The following is a 19,949-nucleotide window of genomic DNA, read 5'->3' on the forward strand; positions in this document are numbered from 1 at the left end:
ACTTTAATTACTAAAAATGTGCGCTATTTCAGAGCATTACTTATAAAATCTGGCCAAATGCTAGTCAGTTGTCACATACGTCAGAAGAAGATTGATTACATAACCTACATTTACTTTCTCTTTATATTTTTTTCTGCCATAATGGTTTATACCAACCACATGCATACTTTATTTCTAATGCCATACTTTTTTCTCCTACATTTACATCTAAATGGTCACATGTAATCTCTGCATGTCCAAGACAAAGATGCCTAGAGATTGAGAAAGATTTGATTTACTTTTCTGGGTGAATTTATCAGACACTGACTGCAGTACTTTGATGCAGTATGTTTGGCTGCATGGTGGGTGGGTGTTCAATCTATCGTAATATCATAATGGGCTTAACATAGACATAAAATTCTTATGAAATTCCCATACATCCTGGAGGGCAGTCCAGGGTCCTACATAACTTATAACAGGTGGTGTCCCAACCTGCAGGTGACCCTTTGGAGCTGTAAGGAAAGAAACTAGAGCTTCTTAATGCCAACTTCAGCAATGCCAAGCTTATTCATCTTTGCATAGTATGTATTTCACAAATATCCTTGAAAAAGTTTGCTACAGGAAGCATAATGATGGCAAAGTTCATGCGGCTCTGATATGTACTACCTTTAATGTCTCAGAATTAAATTACTGAGGCCCTCATAAATCCATAGACATTATCATTTCCTGCATTTGTAAAATGAAAGGTTGGATGAGGCACATTCTAAGATTTATTCGAAGTCCAACATAATATGATTCTATGATTTTAAGGTTTAGGCTAGCTCATAGAAATTTCCCCACTTTTTAAGATGTGCATTGATTCTACACTGAGAGAAATGTTCCTGTTTATTTAATTGAAAAAATTAGTTGTAGAAAGGAAACAAAAAAAGTCAAGACTTTGTCACTCTAGCTGCCAAGTTTAAGATGGAGCCATTCCTGGAGTCCCTATGATAATGTCTATAAAATGTGAAGCTGGCAAAGAAAAAAATGAACAGAGAATAAAATATATAGTACATATGTACCAATATATCCAGGCATTTTAACTTATGGGGACTGGTTGCATTTCAGCTTGATAACCAGAATCAACAATGAGTACAGTTGCCAGGAAAAATGTTTCTAAGCTTTATTTAAAAAAATATTCTGGGAGAGGGAGAGGGTGGGATGATTTGGGAGAATGACATTCTAACATGTATACTATCATGTGAATTGAATCGCCAGTCTATGTCTGACGCAGGATGCAGCATGCTTGGGGCTGGTGCATGGGGATGACCCAGAAAGTTGTTATGGGGAGGGAGGTGGGAGGGGGGTTCATGTTTGGGAATGCATGTAAGAATTAAAGATTTTAAAATTTAAAAAATAAAAAACTAAAATTAAAAAAAAAATATTCTCTTAGGAATGCTTTTGATTAATGACATCTTCTTGCTTCCCTCCCCTCACTCAACCACCCTTTCAGGGATCTAGACTGCTTTTGGAGGGTGCCAGGACATGACTGAGTGACTTCACTTTGACTTTTCACTTTCATGCATTGTAGAAGGAAATGGCAACCCACTCTAGTGTTCTTGCCTAGAGAATCCCAGGGATGGGGGAGCCTGGTGGGCTGCCATCTATGGGGTTGCACAGAGTCGGACACGACTGAAGCGACTTAGCAGCAGCAGCAGCAGCAGCAGCAGGGCTATATTTGTCAGCAGTCTTCTTTTATTTTTAATTAGTCATGTATGATTTCCTGTTCAGGGTCTTACTTCTCTGTTGGAATGTAAACTCCTTGAGGGCAAGGATTATTTATGTATTTTGCCTATTGAATCCTTAGCACTTAGCATACAGCCAGACTGAATCCATGGATGGAAAGCTTCGGGCTCACATTGGGCTTTCATTATTTTAGGGGTATCCTTATAAGAAACAGCTGCCATCAACTTGGGCTTAGGGACTCTTCTACTGTACTGTTTTGAAAATAGCAGTAGAAGGCAATGGCACTCCACTCCAGTACGCTTGCCTGGAAAATCCCATGGACGGAGGAGCCTGGTAGGCTGCAGTCCCTGGGGTCTCGAAGAGTTGGACACGACTAAGCGACTTCACTTTCACTTTTCACTTTCATGCATTGGAGAAGGAAATGGCAACCCACTCCAGTGTTCTTGCCTAGAGGATCCCAGGGACAGGGAAGCCTGATGGGCTGCTGTCTATGGGGTCGCAGAGAGTCAGACATGACTGAAGTGACTTAGCAGCATAGAGTTTTCATCTAATAAATTATTAACAAACTTTGGAGTTCAGAGTATTTTAGGCTGATTTGAAGAGAAGGAAATGGTCTATTTGTATAAGCCCTAAAGGACACTCCATCTCCTGGCTAACTGTCCTAGACAAACTAGCAGTATCTTTTATTTCCCATCTTATAACTTCAAATGCCCACATGCTTCAGCACGCATTGGGTAAGTCTTCACAAAATTCAAAGACATACTCTGCTTAAAAGTAGTAGCAAAATTACCATGTTGGGAAAAATCTATTGTCTTATAAATGAAAAGGATCAGGAACCCAACTATTGATAATTTCTAGGTGAAAATGCAACATCTGGGCAAGATTTCAGAGCTCCATTTCCTCACTATGCCATATGGCTCATCTGGAAGCAGTTGGCCCAAGATTTAAGAGGTGATAGTGGTCCCTTTACTCATTTAGTCCTTGGTCTCCCCGGAGCTTCCTGCCAGGGCAACGATGAGTGATAATTGCTTCTAGGTTTTCGTAGTGTGGTCCATGGTGTTTTAGGTGTTTGCTTTGACCACTAACTGATTTCTCCTAGAACCTTATCCATGATGACAATCGGTTACTTTTAACCAACTTTGAGTTGATTGGTGATCTGAAGAGTAAGCTCCTATTGGCTGTTCTATGAAGTATATAACTTCCTACCATCCATATAGACCCTGTTCATTTCCCCACATATTGCAGTATTTATTATCTGTTGTTGCTGAGGTTTAAGAATAAATTTGGGTTATGGTTTCAAATTCTTCACTTGATCGAAAGCAACTAGCATCTAGATTTTCTCTGTAAGCCTGCCCTTGAATGACCTAAAGAAAATATAATTTCCCCAGGAAGATGTTATCTACCTGACTTTGAAATATAGATAAAAATGTTGAACACCCACCCTTATGGTAAACAGAATAGAATTTGTAGTATGGTGATTCAGAGCTTGGTTCTGGAATTAGGAAAACCATGGCTGGAGCTCTTGGGGCCTGCCTCGTGTGGTCCTGACACTGAGGGTGGATCTTCAATGGCTCAGAGTCTCTGAGTCAAGAGAATGTGTGCTTTGCACAGGGCTGAGTTAAACACAAAATGGTCCATATGTTACCTTAAAAAAAAGATGGACTCTTTTTTTGCTAAGAATGCACAGACAACCAAAAAGTCTTGAAAAAAGAGGTGAAAGGAATCAAGTGTATTCATTGGTGTAAAACTAAACTATGACCTCTGGAGAAGAGAAAAACAGTTGCATCTGAAACAAATTAGTTTCTTAAAAATGATTCTCCTTGAGCTTCTGTTGAGGGTCAATTTAAGTAGCGTCACATGGAGAGTATCTGTGTAGTTTTTTGTAAAATAGTGGTAGACGATATCAAATGTCCTTTTCAGAGTTTCCTAAACAACAACCCACAGGAAGCTCTTTTATTGGACAATGAGATTTATATATAAACCATTTTTTTTCACCTTGTTTTTCCAGAAGCTGAACACTAAATTCAGTGCTCAAATGAGTAGTAGCTATGTGCTCAGTCAGTCATGTCTGACTCTTTGTGACCCCATGGAATGTAGCACCGCCAGGCTTCTCTGTCCATGGGATTCTCCAGGCAAGAATACTGGACTGGGTGGCCATTTCTTCCTCCATGGTATCTTCCCAACCATAGTGTCAATATATGTTTTATGTTGAGATGCTTATGTTTTATGTGAAGAAGGAAGATAAATTTTATTTAAGAGATGCCCCCTAGAGTTTATCTATAATATTTCAGCTTTTATTTTCTAAGCAAATACCAAATTGGCATTTGAAAAATCCTTTGAACTCTTCCAGCAGAAAAGGCTACATAATGCTAATATATTTATTTTCACAAGTATAAGTAAAACTTGCAAAATAGTCCTTAGTATATAGTGGAATGAGAGACTTCTGTGATGTTTGTTACTTTGTGATATTTCAGATTTTTTTTTTTTTCAAATTTGGTCTTAAATTATTAGGCCCATACATGTAAAGGATTTTATCTAAAAATGATGCCTAGTTTGAATATGGAAGAGAGTACCTCTTTATATAACCATATTCTCACTGGGAATATGAGCTTACACAGGGATCAGATCCAGGAGGCAGAATGATGTGTTGGAAAAAAAACCTTATGTTTTAGAGTCAGACAAACTGAGGTTCCTATCCAAACTTCATCACCTGCTAAACAGATTAACCTTACTTTTCTTTTCTGTAAAATGGTGATAATAATATTTACTTTATATGGTTGTACTGAATATTTACTTTGTATCAATCAATGACGACTGTTATTTGCCTAGGCTGCCCGCCCTATGGGAGTTGGCCCTCTCCCAGCTGCTCAGAAACTTGGGTAGATATAATGGAGTGAGTGAGTTGGGATTGTTACAGGAGCATAAAATAATATTGTTCCTCAGGGTCTGGCCCATGGCACCATCCCCTAGCAGATCCCTCCTTCTATGTCCTCCCACACTCTTCACCCTCCCACAGGAGAACTGAAATAAAAGGGGAGGTTGGATCTTTTGGGCAGAAGCTTTTCTTGGCACTCCCTCCATCCTTCTCAAGAGGCAACTGCCTCCAGTTGTGGGATGTGGGTGTTACTGCTATGGACAACTCTGTTCTCCTTTTTTTAAGGCAAAATTGCCCATCACTGTGTCTACTGAGATTAAAAAAACTTTTTTGATTGTTCAGCAGAGAGGCAGAAAATTATATCCCTTATTTCTATGTATTTCCAGAGTTGAATCATATATAGTAGAACAGTTGATTTAAAAATATACTGGCTCTAAGATAAAACTCTAAGATTGCTTTAAAGTAGGATGCATCGGAGGCACCAAGACCATGTCCAAGCCCCTGTTGCAGCCTCTCACTGACTCGCACATCCCATGTACAGCATCGGGTGTTTGCTGTGTGCTGGGTATTAGATATCTGCTCAAGGGGCTGGGGAGAGGAGACTGAGCACAGCACCTGGACCTACCCCATGCACAGGACAGTTTGATAATCAAATCTAGCATTGTTTTAAATTAAAAATTGTCCTTTGGATTCAGATAGCTGAATGAAAGGAAAGATTTGATACTCAAGGCTTCAGCACCAGTTTGGGCATAACTGCTACTTCAACCACCATGATTCCTTTTTTAGTGAGTGCTGAAGTGTCCTGTTCAATTTTGCATCCCTGAAGCCTTTGCTTTCGTAGGCTCCAGGCTCCTTGCACACCAATCCTTTTAGTCACTCTCCATGATACCCACTATCCACCACTAAAGAAGGCAGAATCAGCTAGGCAAACTGAGTTGTTTTGTAAAATGATATCTGTTCTTGACTCTGTGCTTCAGAGCTGTAGAATTTTTGTGTCAGTGTCTTTTTTTTTTTTTTTTTGGAGAAATTGCCTCTTATGAAATCCTGTGGTGAGATTCCTTGTACTTGAATTAAACAGCTTATTGTGAGCGTACTAGGAATTTGGAAGTTCACTTAAGCACTGAACTTTCGCATACCCCCAAATATAAAGGTATGTACTAGATTACTGACATGGTTTCCTTCTGACCCTCTCAACTCCTGTCCCACTAAAATTAGATTTTCTTGTTTGGGTTAGTAAAGCATGTGGTTGCAGACCCTTGTAGAGCTATTGTGAAATATTAGGTCTGTATTTCCGGAGGCGCTAGCCACTGGCTGTAACCCAATTCTGATGGGAGAGTGAGTTGTGCGTATGACTGACGTGGCAAATGCAATGAAAATAAAACAACCATCTGAAAAAAGAGCAAGCAGTTATTTTTCAGTTGTGAAAAGAAGTTGCAGGTGTGCCTGATGTTTTTAAAGCTTTCAATTATTGATCATGTCTTAAGACTTGCAAACAGAACCATTAACATGTCAGCGTTACCCGGATAACAGATGATTATTGTCCATCTTTAAACTGTACTTAGCACTAAAATGTATATGTAATGCATGCCAAAAGGCCAGCTTTATCACACTTCCTCAAGGTTTTACAGGAAAGAATTCAGTTTTTCATTCATCTTTCCCTTGGCCCTCCTCCTTTCCTGCCGCCCCCAACACGCCTTTATTCCCTTTGCTAATTGAGAGAAATTCCTACTGGACATTCCAGCCACTAGCTGGCAGACATAACAAACACAAACTTCACAGCTCCATGGTGGAAATATCTTAGGACACAACTGTTTAACCTGCATTAACTACCGCCTTCTGAACTATGTAGCTCATCACAGTGAGTGAAGCAAGTTAAAGTGGTATAACACCTAGGGATTTTAGTTCAATTTCACTGTAACCTCAATTTTACTACCATAAGTCAAGTTTGTCATCAGAGAGTTCTGTGTTACATTTGATGGGCAGATTCATCTGCCTTCGCTCTGTGAATGTGGCGGATGCATGTGCAGCAAGGCAGTAATATGTCTTTATTTAAGCCAAGTCTTGGATTCAGTCCCAAATGACATAATCTCTCATAAGCTAGGAACTCTAGTCTAGACCACAGAATGCTATGGGGCACACACCTGTTCAGAGAAGTGGAGTCAAATGATAGTTAACAGCATTTCATCGTCATCCTGGGGTAATAGAATAAGTCACACTTGTCAGGAATTGGACTGGGGCCTAGAGCTACTTGACATTTTTATATAACAAATTAGAATATTTGATAGGATTGTTGTAAGGGGTCTGTATTTTAGGTAAGAGTCAAGCACCAGTTTTGGTACAGCGCTACTATCTGTGCCCAGTCATAGTTGGGGGTGGGGTGGTATTTAGATGGAGAGATTAAGGCAGATGAACCAAGTATGGTTTCTAGTAATTCAGATTCCTGGTGAAGACAGCCTTAAAAATCAAGATGGTTGGAACGGATGAAGTGGAAAAGAATGCTGGGTTATTGTGGAAAAAGAGTTATCAAAGACACAGTGATTTCACCAAGTTGGTCCATTCCTTCACTTATCCTTTCATTGTTTTTGCTCATTTATCCTTGCATTAATAAGTGCCTACTATGTTTGAGGTACTGTAGCAGGTACTTCGGACAAAGCAATGAACAAGACATGGTGCTTCACTATAAGGAAGTAGGTAGGGACAAGAGAGGACTCTCAAAGTTTAAAAATTAGAGATCAGGAGAATGATGTTTCTTTTTTCGAGATGGGAGGATTGGGATAGGGACCCTGGAAATGATTTGTTCTTAGGCTTATTGTGTTTGTGTAGAGATCTCTCACAGAGGTGAGGAAGAAAAGAAGTGAAGAGTTAGGATTAAGCCTAAAAAATTCAGAGTTACCCACTGGTGGCAAGAAATGGAAACTGTAGGGCCCGAGTTCTGGGATCTTCTTGGGAGGGAGAGCTAAACTGTAGGCCTGAAGGTGAGTCTTTGTGTGTTGGGCATGGGGTGTGGCAGGCAGTGTTGCTGATGAGGGAAGAACTAGACACCCAAAGAGGCCATTTCTAGGAAACGATGACCTGAAAAACCTATATGATAGGGACTTCCCTGGATGTCCAGTGGTTAAACTTTTGTCTTCCAAAAGACAGGTTTGATCTTGGTTCAGGTTAGATCCCTGGTTGAGGCATATGGACTAAATCCCCAAACATATAAAGCTAAAACATAGAACAGATAAGCTAAAAAACCAAAACATATAACAGAAGAACTGTTGTAACAAATTCAATGAAGTCTTTAAGAATGGTCCACACCAAAAAAAAGAAAAAAGACCAAAAAAACCCCCAATTATGTCAAAATTGTTAGAGATACACCTAAACTCACTTCTACAAGATGTGCATATAGGAAGCAAGCCTGTTGAACAGACTGCAGCTCACTGGACTCAGGAAGAAAATGACACGGAGCTAGCACAGCGGAAGTCTTGATAATGGGGAAGAGCCAAGGTGTGCTCGAGCAGTTATATAAATTATCTACTGCGTGCTTTTGTGGGCACTATGGGAATTACAAGACTTAAGGAAATGCATTTGAAAGAAGAACGTTAAAAACATTTATATATTCGGACCTATATGATGAAAAGAATCTAAATTCTTTAGATCTTTAGGAAAGAAGGCTGAGAAGGCAAAATGAATAAGTTGTTAAATAAGTCTAGTACCTAGATGCCAGACTCCTTAAGAATGCTTTAAAAAATTAAGTGTTTACTTCCAAAGAACCCCAGACTAGGTATGAGAGACTTTGGTTCCAGCCTGGCCTTGCCACCAGTGGACTGTAAGATCTAGTGTGTTAAATGATTCATCCCACTGTCTTCCTATTTGTAAAATATGGAGGTTGGCAGATGACCACTGAAGGCCAACATTTAAAAGACAAAAAGATAGGTTATACTATTAATTACTGCTATAACCTATTAAAATTCATAGATAACCAAATTTGATTGCTTTGAATGAAAGTCTCATGTGATACCTACAAGTCTAGCATGTAAAATGAATCTGAAGAAAAAAAATCTGCTACTTGAATTTAACATAAAAGCATTTCCAAAATAATGAATGAAAAAAAAAATCAGGTTATATATACTAGTTAAAATTTGCTTGTTATCTTTGACACAGTCTCTATTTTAACTGGGGTTCCTTTTTAATACTTGAATTTGTTTTTCTTGAATCAGTAGCAAAGGGTGACTACCGCCTTCCTGCTGAAGGTTTTTCCCAACACCTTTGCTGTGTCTGCCCTCAGGGGATTTCAGATAACAAGCAGCACCGAGTTGGCCCTCTAAATCTGGGCCCCTCTGCCTGCCACAGTGCTTAGCAGATTGGATGAAAATGTGTCCACAGAGATTAGATATTCCAGTGACCACAGTGCATTTTTCTGCCCTGAATGCTATCTCCCGAATCAGCCCTCTACCTCTGGTTTATCGGGAGGAGAGTACAGACAGATAACATCCTTGCGATGTGACCCTGACCTTTGTCAACCTTTGTTAAGGCTTCATCTGAAGTCAGGCCTAATGTTTGTAAACAGGATGTAATTAAGGCTGGGAACTGACAGGGTCTGACATTAAGACAATGCAGAGCTGGCAGGGAATGGTCTGTCAGATGTCAGCTCGCATTGTGTTCTAAGTGCCTTCATAATAATTAGTGTCCTCTGTCTGAAGGAAGTTCACTCAACTTGGATTAATCTGTCACAGCGTGGAGGCCATCCTTGGGAGGGCAAGTGTTTCCTCTGATAAACCTTAGAACAAGTATGGGAAAAAAAAGCCAAGAGACTCAAAAGAAAACTGTGAAAGTCAAGACTGCTGGTGACAGGTGCTGCCTGAAAATTAGAAACAGGAAGTAGGAAAACAAAGCTCCCCCTCCACATCCCAATCATGAAATGAGCCCAAGAGTTCACTGTGATCGGAATTGGCTACAGTCATCCCGGACCTGCTGGTTCTGGGTGTCGTGAGTAGACACAGGAAGCTGAGTGTTCAGAGAAGCCTGTGCATAAGCATATTGTTTCGCTTTTGCCCTTAACTAGCACAGTGCATGGGCAGGAGGTTGCCCACACCCTATAAGAGGATTTAAGCTTAACATGTAATTGATCCAAAGAGGCCAAGTGTGCTTTCTGTTATTATCAGACCTTTGTTGAGCAGCTTCTGGTAGTTGGTATGGTACAAAGTGAGTCAAGCAATGTTGTACCTGTCTTCTTGACTTTCTAAGCAGGACATGTGAGCTCGATGCTCACAGACCACTACCAATAGCCTTTTACATCTGCTTACACTCTTCCTGAATCTCAAAAGTTGTCATCGAAACTAGGCGCTTTGATACTTTTACATCAAGGTTCATAGTAGCATTATTAGCAATAGCTAAAAAGGTGAAAACTAAATGCCCACCAACAGATTAATGGATACACAGAATGTGTTCTATCTGTATAGTGGAATAGTATTCAGGCTTAAAAAGGTAAAGTTTTCATATGTATAACTATGGCTGATTCATGTTGATGTTTGGCAGAAACCAACACAATTCTGTAAAGCAATTATCCTTCAATCCAACTTAAAAAAAGGTGAAAATTTGATGTATGCTACAGCATGGGTGAACCTTGAAAGAATATGCTAAATGAAATAAGCCAGACATCAAAGGATGAGTAAGGTGTGATTCCATTTATATGGGGCACCTAGAATAGGCAAATGCATAGAGAGAGAAAGTAGAATAGTGGTTACAGGGAACTGGGGGGAGAAGAAAATGATTAGTTACTGTTTAATGGGTATAGAGTTTCAGTTTGGAATGATGAAAACATTCTGGAGATGAACAGTAGTGATGATTGCACATATGAATGTATAGAATTGTACACATTAAAATGAATACTTGTACAGTGTGTGATGTACACTTAAAATGTTTATGATTAAATTGTACGCATAAGAATGGTTAAAAGGGGTAAATTTTATCTTATGTATATTTTACTACAAAAATGAAAAAAAGATAGTTATAGAAAGAACTTTCCTGATGGCTCAGATGGTAAAGAATCTGTCTTCAATGTGGGAGACCAGGATTTGATCCCTGTCTTGAGAAGATCCCCTGGAGGAGGGCTTGGCAATTCACTCCAGTATTCTTGCCTGGGTAGAATCCCCCTGGGCAGAGGAGCCTTGCAAGCTACAGTCCATGGGGTCACAAAGAATCGAACATGACTGAGTGACTAAGCATACAACACAGTTATAGAAAAATAGACTCCTTACACTGAATTGGCTGTCAGGGTTTCTCTATATCAGTCATCACATAAGGGAAGTGACAGGATCCATCCAGGTTCAAGCCAGGAGCTGGTAGTAGAGCCTGATCCTGATAACTGGGTCACTCACTTTCTAATGCCAAATTCTGTTCTTACATAGGGGACCATTTGCTACTCAGCCTTTGGGGGAAGATGAAGTCCTGCGGCACAGTAGCAGTTTTCTTTGACTTCTATCTAAGTATAAAATTTAGTGACTATTTGTACTTGTTCTGTAACTTTTAAAGGCCTAGACTATATTTGCAAAAGACTCTTCTAAATCTCTTTCAACTACATCACTTGATGTTTCCATGATTGTATACAGAAAGGATGACTATCAGTTCAGTTCAGTTCAGTTCAGTCGCTCAGTCGTGTCCGACTCTTTGCGACCCCATGAACTGCAGCACGCCAGGCCTCCCTGTCCATCACCAACTCCCGGAGTTCACTCAGACTCACGTCCATCGAGTCCGTGATGCCATCCAGCCATCTCATCCTCGGTCGTCCCCTTCTCCTCCTGCCCCCAATCCCTCCTAGCATCAGAGTCTTTTCCAATGAGTCAACTCTTCGCAAGAGGTGGCCAAAGTACTGGAGCTTCAACTTATTTTGTAACTGAAAATAAAACTAATATTCTTCATCTAGGACATTTAATTTTTTGTTGGCTTCAATATTAGTTTTAAAAGCTTCTTAACGATCAGTGAGAAAGAAAAGAAGCCACATAATAGTTCCCAGTAGAAGAAGGGACAAAAGGAATATTATATCAAAGAGGCAACAATTTTTCAATATATATTTTAGGAGAAAATAATTTCATTATTTTTCAAGTTGCATGGCTTTCCTAAATTAAAAGATAATGCTGCTCATATAAATAGTTTCCTCTCAGGTTTATCATAAATAAGGTCACTAAACTTATTTATAGGATTGATAGATGTGGTAAGGGATGTCAGGAGAAATGTGTGTGTGTGTGTGTGTGTGTGTGCACATGTGGTGTGCTCTTCTTTTGCTCATTAACATCCTGGGGAAAATTTTCTGAAACTTAAAATTCAGAGAACAATTTTCTGTTGTCTTTTTTGCCTTCCCACCTTTTTATTAAAGTGAATCTACTATCAAATTTATCTTGGGGGCATTCATTGATTCACTGTGTCCTGCCCCCTCATGCCAGATTTTACTGTAAATTAATTAATGGTGTGTATGCAATGATGGGAGAAGGCAATGGCAACCCACTCCAGTACTCTTGTCTGGAAAATCCCACGGATGGAGGAGCCTGGTAGGCTGTAGTCCATGGGGTCACTAAGAGTCAGACACGACTGAGTGACTTCACTTTCACTTTTCACTTCCATGTGTTGGAGAAGGAAATGGCAACCCATTCCCATGTTCTTGCCTGGATAGTCCCAGGGACAGTGGAGCCTGGTGGGCTGCCATCTATGGAGTCGCACAGAGTTGGACACGACTGAAACAACTTAGCAGTAGCAGCATGCAGTGATGAAGTGTAGAGGTGGAAGGAAATGGAGAACACTCGACAAAACGATTCTGGGGTTTTCTTCTCCAGTTCCTGCTGCCATGTTTGAAAGTAAACAGAGGATTCCACGGGGAGGAACCCTTCTTGTCTTAGTATGGATATCCTATCACCAGTATCCAACATTTCCTAGGAATAGCTACCATTTACCAAACAGCTACTATCTTCAAAATATTATTTCATTTACTTTTGGCATCAGTTTCTTAAAATAGTTATTTTCTCCATGGACTGAATTGAGATTTAAGAGGCCGAGTATGTTTCCCATGGTTACTCATTAAGAAATAATAAAGTTGGGATTTAAACTAAGATTGGATTCTACTCTTTCCACAGTGGTAGACTGTGGATTCTTGGATATAAATGAAAAGAAGGGTAAAAGAAAACTCAGTAAAACTTCTCTTTTCCTTCCTTACTTTCTGAAAACAGACACCTTAATTAAGGAAAGCGCAGTTTAGGACTCAGTTGATGAATTCCCTGGCAGGAGGGAGGCCTACGTGACTTTGGCATGGAAGTAAGAAGGGAGTACCAGTCTCCATCAGCCTGACGTCAGCAGTGTTTTCTAAGAGAAGATAAGGACTATGAAATTAAGCAAACAATAGGTTAGTTTTTCATTATCCTGAATTAACTTACTCATTTATTTGTAGGCTCTATCTATCTTAAGGCTATCGGTTTAGGAGATAGAGAAGTTTGCTTTAGTGGCTGGCAAGGAACAGATGCTTTTAGAAGCACCATTTGAGCTGAAGTGATAAACCATTTTGTGCAGGATGACTAGTGCTAATGCTTCCCCAATTCGTATGGTAGATATTTGACCAACAGTTTGTATCACTGGCATTTTGATTGAGGCACATTCTTAATATAATCCAGACAACAAAGAGATGCGTTTCTTATGATTAGTAAAGACAGCAGTTATTTCCTCCCTGATGAAAGACTAGACTTAAACATAGCTTGAGACTCATACAGGAACAGTTAAGTGGAAGCACATGCAAATTTAAAAACAAATGGCTTGAGGGTGGGATGATTTGGGAGAATGACATTCTAACATGTATACTATCATGTGAATTGAATCGCCAGTCTATGTCTGACGCAGGATGCAGCATGCTTGGGGCTGGTGCATGGGGATGACCCAGAAAGTTGTTATGGGGAGGGAGGTGGGAGGGGGGTTCATGTTTGGTAATGCATGTAAGAATTAAAGATTTTAAAATTTAAAAAATAAAAAAAAAAAAATTAAAAAAAAAAAAAAAGAAAAAAAGAAAAAAAAAAAAAAACAAATGGCTTTCCAGCTACCACAACCTAGAATAAGGGGGAGAAGAAAAGATGCGTGGAGTGGACATGCACTTCACAACTGGAGAAATACGACCCAAACTAGGGCCAAGTAACCCCACTTAACCTAGGAAACCTTCTTAACTAAATGTAGTATTATTTTTCCAGGGAGTATCCCCCAGCCCTTCCTAAGGATAGCTGTCATTTGTGGCTATTAGATGAAAGAGGAAGAGATAGAGAAGCATCTTACAGAATTAACTTTGATGCCCTAAATACATTTTTTTGGGGGGCATGTAAATGTATAACCCCTGGAAGAAAAAAACAAAGCAGAGCATATATGGCCTCTTTAAGATAGGTAAATCATTTTCTTTTTAAATGAAATTCAGTTTGACTGCATGAAATATGAACAGTAATTAAATGCACAGTCTGTGGGCCTTCCATACTTTAAAGCGCTTTCTTAAAAAAAAAAAAAAAAAGTACTCACCTCAGACAGGCCAATTACCCAAGAATGATGAAGTCAAGAGGAAAGTCGCTAAATTTCTTTACTTGAGTGATCACAACCCCAGTCCGTGATTAGTCCCCACGGCACCAGCGGGGATGTGGCGGAGACACTCACATTGGAAGACTTCAAATAGTCATTTCCTTGGGTAAAATAAAATCTGACTGCACTAAATAGACAGTTTTTAATCTCAATTGGACATCTGAAGACTTCTCAAGCAGTTGTTGGCCACGGCAGAAACAAATTTTTCTGCTTTGTTGATTAAACCGCTGGTCTCCACCATTGCTTATCGGCCTGCAACGAGCTGTTCTTTTTAATTAAAAGTGAGCCACCACGAGAGAGCAATTAACAGCTAGTAATTACTGTGCTCTTCAGAACGGCAACATTTTGCCTTTCATTCCAATTATATAATGGACAAGTGGCTTTTTGATCTTCAAATTAGTGAGCTCTTGTCCTCCTTGTTTGGAGGCAGAATTGGCAGGTTAATGATGGCCTGTGGGGGCACTCTTTCCTCTGACTGATGGGAGGCTAGAAATGCCAGGAAAGAAGGCAGCGAGAGACTTTCAAGGACCACAGTTCCACCTTCATGATAAAGATGGAGAAAGAGCCCTTATTTTCAGGTTTTGATGAAGAGGAAATACAGGCTTCCTTGGAGCCCCCAAAGAGCATCGCGGCCTTCCTTTCCTTCTCGCCTCCAGCAAAAGGTGACCATGTTTTCAAACACGGAAACGTGGAATTAAGCTGTGTGATGCTTTGATATGCCTTTGATAATGGCATGTAATACTCCATGTTGGTTAAAAACAAAAAAAAATTGCTCTAGGACTAGGGAGGGATTTTGACTTTATTTAAATTTACCTTGAGAACCCCAACGTATGTTATCCTTGGATACCTAGAATCTTATCTTATTCACTAATTTATTGCCAGATCTGACATAAACCCTGAGGTAATAAATAGAGGGAGTTGGACTTTTTTTGTTTTCTTGTGTCTAATCTCTATTTTTCACAGCATAGAGGAAATTGTACTATATTACAGAACACTCATGGCCCAATTTCTCCCCACACCTCTACCTAATGGGTGTAGCCTTCCATTTGGATCAGTTTTTAGTTGCAGATGCAAAAATGCAGGTGCAGTTGGCCAGCCACTCTTCCATGTCTTACTTATATGCTTCTGTTGAGAGTGTGGTAGTTAGGGGAGTTTTGTGGCCACAAATCACTCTATGGTGGCATTCCTTTAGACAATATAAATGGTAAAATTATACTGTGGATACACAAGGTCACATCCCAACCTTAAGAGGCAGAATTGACAAACTTGCCTCATGGTTCACTTGCCATCACCATCATTGATAGGATCTTACAAATATTATTTAGGCAGCCAGGCTGGTTGGTGATGGGGATCATTTTGTTGGGTATGTATTGAAAAAAATAATGAAATATGAAAAAAGTATGTGTTTGTGAGTGTGAAATTTGGCTTGTGAGCTCTTCTCAGTGATGTTATCTGAAGATAACATGTAGGAGAACTATAGTATGTACAGATAATATGTATAGGTTAGCCATGATCTAATCTCTCAAGGTATCTGAAAAGTGTTTTCTTTAGGAGGAATATAGCAATTAATCAAATAGGAAATGTAAGTACATTCACATTTGTTTAAATTCCACTACAGGACATCTTCATTAAGCACTGTACTGATATAATTCTTGGTTGTTTGATTTTAACATCCTCCTGGGGACAGAGCTCCAGATGAAGTGAGGGTAATCTAGCAAGGTTGAATCTTCCCTCATCAAATACCAAATCTGGGCAATCCCTCTATTAGATTGTGCAATCATTCAATTAAAAAAGTGTTCTTTTGAGAACTGCCCTCACTTTTTCCCAGAAAAGGACATTATTGAGCCATCTTGAGCAGGGTGTGCCTTTTGATCTATTTTCAGAGATGGTTGTAAGCTTAAGTCTGTTAGTAACTTGTAGGATTCAATTTTAGGATGGCTAGACATAAGTATAGGTTCAATATATAGCTTTAAAGAGATTTTACATATTGAAACAATTGATACTATTACAAGAACGATATTCACCACCATGCCTCATTAGCACTGTGGGCTACGTTACAGCACTACTAGATGGTGTTTTGAAATCACACACTTCTTCTTGCCAACACAAATACCATATACTTTGCCCATGAACTGAAGTTTTGGATCCAGATGGAAAAAATAAGGCTAGGTGTGTCGCTTTTTTTTTTTCTCAACTGCTAAAGGTTTTAAAGACATATTCCACATAACAACTATTTTGCCTTCACAGGTGGGTTATGTAGCCATTGTAAAGAGTGCGATATTGAGTTTGAGATGCACATCTGTTAAAATGGCAATTTTGATTGATATAAGCTAAACTTTTTGGAGAGGAATGTAGCAGGAAGGCAGAGAAATCTAGGAGAGAAAGTGATGGTACTTTTCCCCTTGTAAACCTGAAAGCAAGATTTCTAGACTTTTCCAAAATGTAAGCCTTTTCTGACATCAAGTGAGGGTGAGTGTTATCTTCAAATATCACAATATTCAGATTCTCTGTTTAACGTGGATATCTTGTGACTTTCCAAATTTTGGATATAGATGTAGTGTTTCTATTGATTATGATTTTTGCAGTGCTAGTTATCACAGAGTCTATGATATTACCAACCTTCTCTTTGTCTAAGCTTTTGAAAATTAAAGGGATAAGACTATTTCTTAATGTCTCACGTTAGTATTCTAAGGGGATATATGGTATTCATGGAAAGAATATGGGCTTAGATGGTAGTTTTATCATATTTCAGTTATGTGAACTTGGATAAGTTACTTAACATTGTTAAGCCTCTGTTCACTCATTTTAAATTGAGATATTGGTACTGACCTTGCAATGCTGTTGTGAAGATTTAATAGCACTTAATACATATAAAAAGGCCAATGGATTGCCTGACATATGGTAGGTAATCAAAAAATGCTATTCATTATTATTGTTAGTGTTCTTGATTCACTTAATTTGCTGTATCTTTTTGCTTTCTTTATATGATGTTTGAATCTAGGAGAGAAGTATTTGGAAAAGCCAGACTGTTAGTAGTGGGCATTATAACCCAATATTTGGAGTACATAATAAAATATAAGGTCTTCCTTATAAGAATCTGAAAGTATTACTGAAGGAAATGGATGATAGTTCTCTAAAAGCTTTATGAAGATACTTATGGCTATCCAAAATTAGATTTTCTTTTGTTTAAAGCTATTCTTGTAATGATTTTAAACTTTAAAACAATTTCACCATTGGAAAATGAAGCTCCATTTAAAAGAAGTGTTGGATGGGAGATTGACCAAATAGCAGAGTTAAGAGGACATGGAGATCACCTTTTCCCATGAACACATCAAAAATAATCTCCATGTGGAACATTCTCATTGAAAACTAATTGGAAACTGGCAGAAGGACCCCTGTACAACTAAGGCTATGAGGAAGATACCCAAGTGATTGGGCTGGAAGGAAAGAAAAGTGATCCAGTCAGGACCTGTGCTCTTGGGAGGGGATTTAGAGAAAAAGGATGGACATCCATCTGGAGAGTGAGGAGTGAGAGTTACAGGCTGGCTGCCCTAGTCTTGGGGTCCTATGCGAGGGAGATGAGCACCATTGGCTGGTAAAGGACCACTGGCACTAACAGGAGGACTGTGGGAAGTCTGTACTCCACTCATGAGGAGCTGACTTCCCCTGGAGGTAGGGTGGAGAAAGGACTGTTCTTGAGGCTGCTGAGCTTCCTGCAACAGCCTCAGCTGAGGTATGTGTCCCAGCCCATGCTGAATGAACACTCTGGCCCCCTCTATCTCTAGCCCCACCACCTACAAAGGTGAGAGCTGCCAGAAGACCTTGAGGAAAGTTGTGACTTACATCCATGTCAAATCTAGCTTTCCCACTAAATGCACTGGACAATGCAGTCTGTACAGGGACATTTCTACATAATAACATCCCTTTAAAACTGAAATAGGTTACTATTTCACTTAAATGCATAGAAGCAGAGAAAGTTAAAGAAAATGAAAAGACTTGGAAACTGTTCTGACTTGAAAGAGCAAGAGAAAACCTCTGGAAAAATGAATAAATAATGAAACAGAAACAAATAATTTATCAGATAAAGAATTCAAAGCATTGGTAATAAAAATCTTAATTGAATTAGGATAAAGAACACAAAAATGTGAAAACCTTAACAAGGAACTAGAGAATAAAAAAATGATGCCATCAGAAATGAAGAATTCAATAAATAGCTGAAATAAAAAGCACAATAGAAGGAATGAATAGCAGAGTAAGTGATACAGAAGAACACAAAAGTGATCTGGAAAACAGAATAACGGAAATCATCCAATCAGAGCACCAAAAAGAAAAACAAACCTAAAAAATGAAAGCAGCCCAAGATATCTCTAGGATAACTTTAAATGTACCAACATTTGCATGATAAGGGGTCCTAGAAGGAGAAGAGAGAGAAGGGATCAAATATGTATTTGAGGAAATTATGAATGAAAACTCTCAAAACCTGAAGAGGGAAACATATATCTAGGCACAGGAAGCACAGAGAGTCCCAAACAAGATGAACCCAAACAAACCGACACCAAGACATATCATAATTAAAATGGAAAAAGTTAAACAGAAATTTCTAAAGGCAGCAAGAGAAGAACCAAAGAATCATATACAAGTGAATCTCTATAAGGCTATCAACTGATTTCTCTGCAGAAATTTTGCAGACCAAAAGGAAGTGGCATGTTGCATTTCATGTGCTGAGAGGGAAAAATCTGCAACTTAGGATGCTCTACCCAGCAAGATTATCATTAAGAATTGAAGGAGATATAAACAGCTTCTCAGACAAGCAAAAATTAAGAGAGTTAATCAATACTAAACCTACCCTAAAACAAGTGTTGAAGGATCTTCTCTAAGTAGAAAGGAAACAAGAGTCTATAGGAAAGGAAAAGTCCCATTAAGAAAGGCAAATATATAGTAAGAACTGAGGATCAACCTCTGAAATAAGCCAGTACAAAGAATAGAAGACAAAAAATGATAAAAGCAACTTTAACTACAATAAACAGGGATAAATGTGAAGATGTAAAATATGATATGAAAAACACAATATGTGAGGGTGGAGAGTAAAAAAAAAAGGAAACCTTTTAGCATTTGAACTTAAATGATTGCCAGCTTAAAACAAGTAGATGTAGTTATAAATAAATATATCTGAACCCCATAGCAACCACAAATCAAAAGACTACAATAGTTTCACAACAATAAAAAGAAAGAAACATAAGAATACTACTAAGGAAAACCATCAAATCACAAGAAAAGAAACAACAAGAAAAAATGAACAGAGAAAAATTATAAAAACAATAAGAAAACAAGTAATAAAATGACAATAAGTGTATACCTATCAATAATTACTTTAAATGTCAATGGACCAAATGCTCTAATCAAAAGATGTAAAGTGGCCAATTAGACAAAAAACACAAGATCCTTCTATATGCTGCTTACAAAAGACTCACTTTCAGAACTAAAGAGAGATAAACATTGTAAGTGAAGGGGTGGAAAAAGATATTTCATGCAAATTCATATATTTTCAGACAAAACAGACTTGAAACAAAAGCTATAAAAAAAACCAAAGAAGGGAATTATTTTATAAAAGGATCAATACAACAAGAGGATATTATGTTCATTACCATGTATGTAACCAATACAGAAACACATAAATATATAAAGCAAATACTAACAGACATAAAGGGAGAAATTGACAATAATACAGTAATAGGATGGGACCTTAACACCCCACTTACATTATTGCACAGATAATCCAGACAGAAAATCAATA

At 38.7% G+C, this 19,949-nt stretch overlaps 1 protein-coding gene and 1 long non-coding RNA gene across 14 annotated transcripts in view; both read left to right on the plus strand.

Moving 5' to 3' along the window:
• The window catches only part of MECOM (MDS1 and EVI1 complex locus), a 635,653-nt gene that overhangs the window by 148,415 nt on the left and 467,289 nt on the right, over window positions 1-19,949 (plus strand). The window lies entirely within an intron of this gene.
• On the plus strand, window positions 10,301-13,940 carry LOC138424255 (uncharacterized). The gene is made up of 2 exons (XR_011250713.1): window positions 10,301-13,363; window positions 13,635-13,940. It is a non-coding gene; the product is annotated as an uncharacterized lncRNA (long non-coding RNA).

Source organism: Ovis canadensis, chromosome 1, assembly GCF_042477335.2.
Source record: "Ovis canadensis isolate MfBH-ARS-UI-01 breed Bighorn chromosome 1, ARS-UI_OviCan_v2, whole genome shotgun sequence".
Classification (NCBI taxonomy): Eukaryota; Metazoa; Chordata; class Mammalia; order Artiodactyla; family Bovidae; genus Ovis; species Ovis canadensis.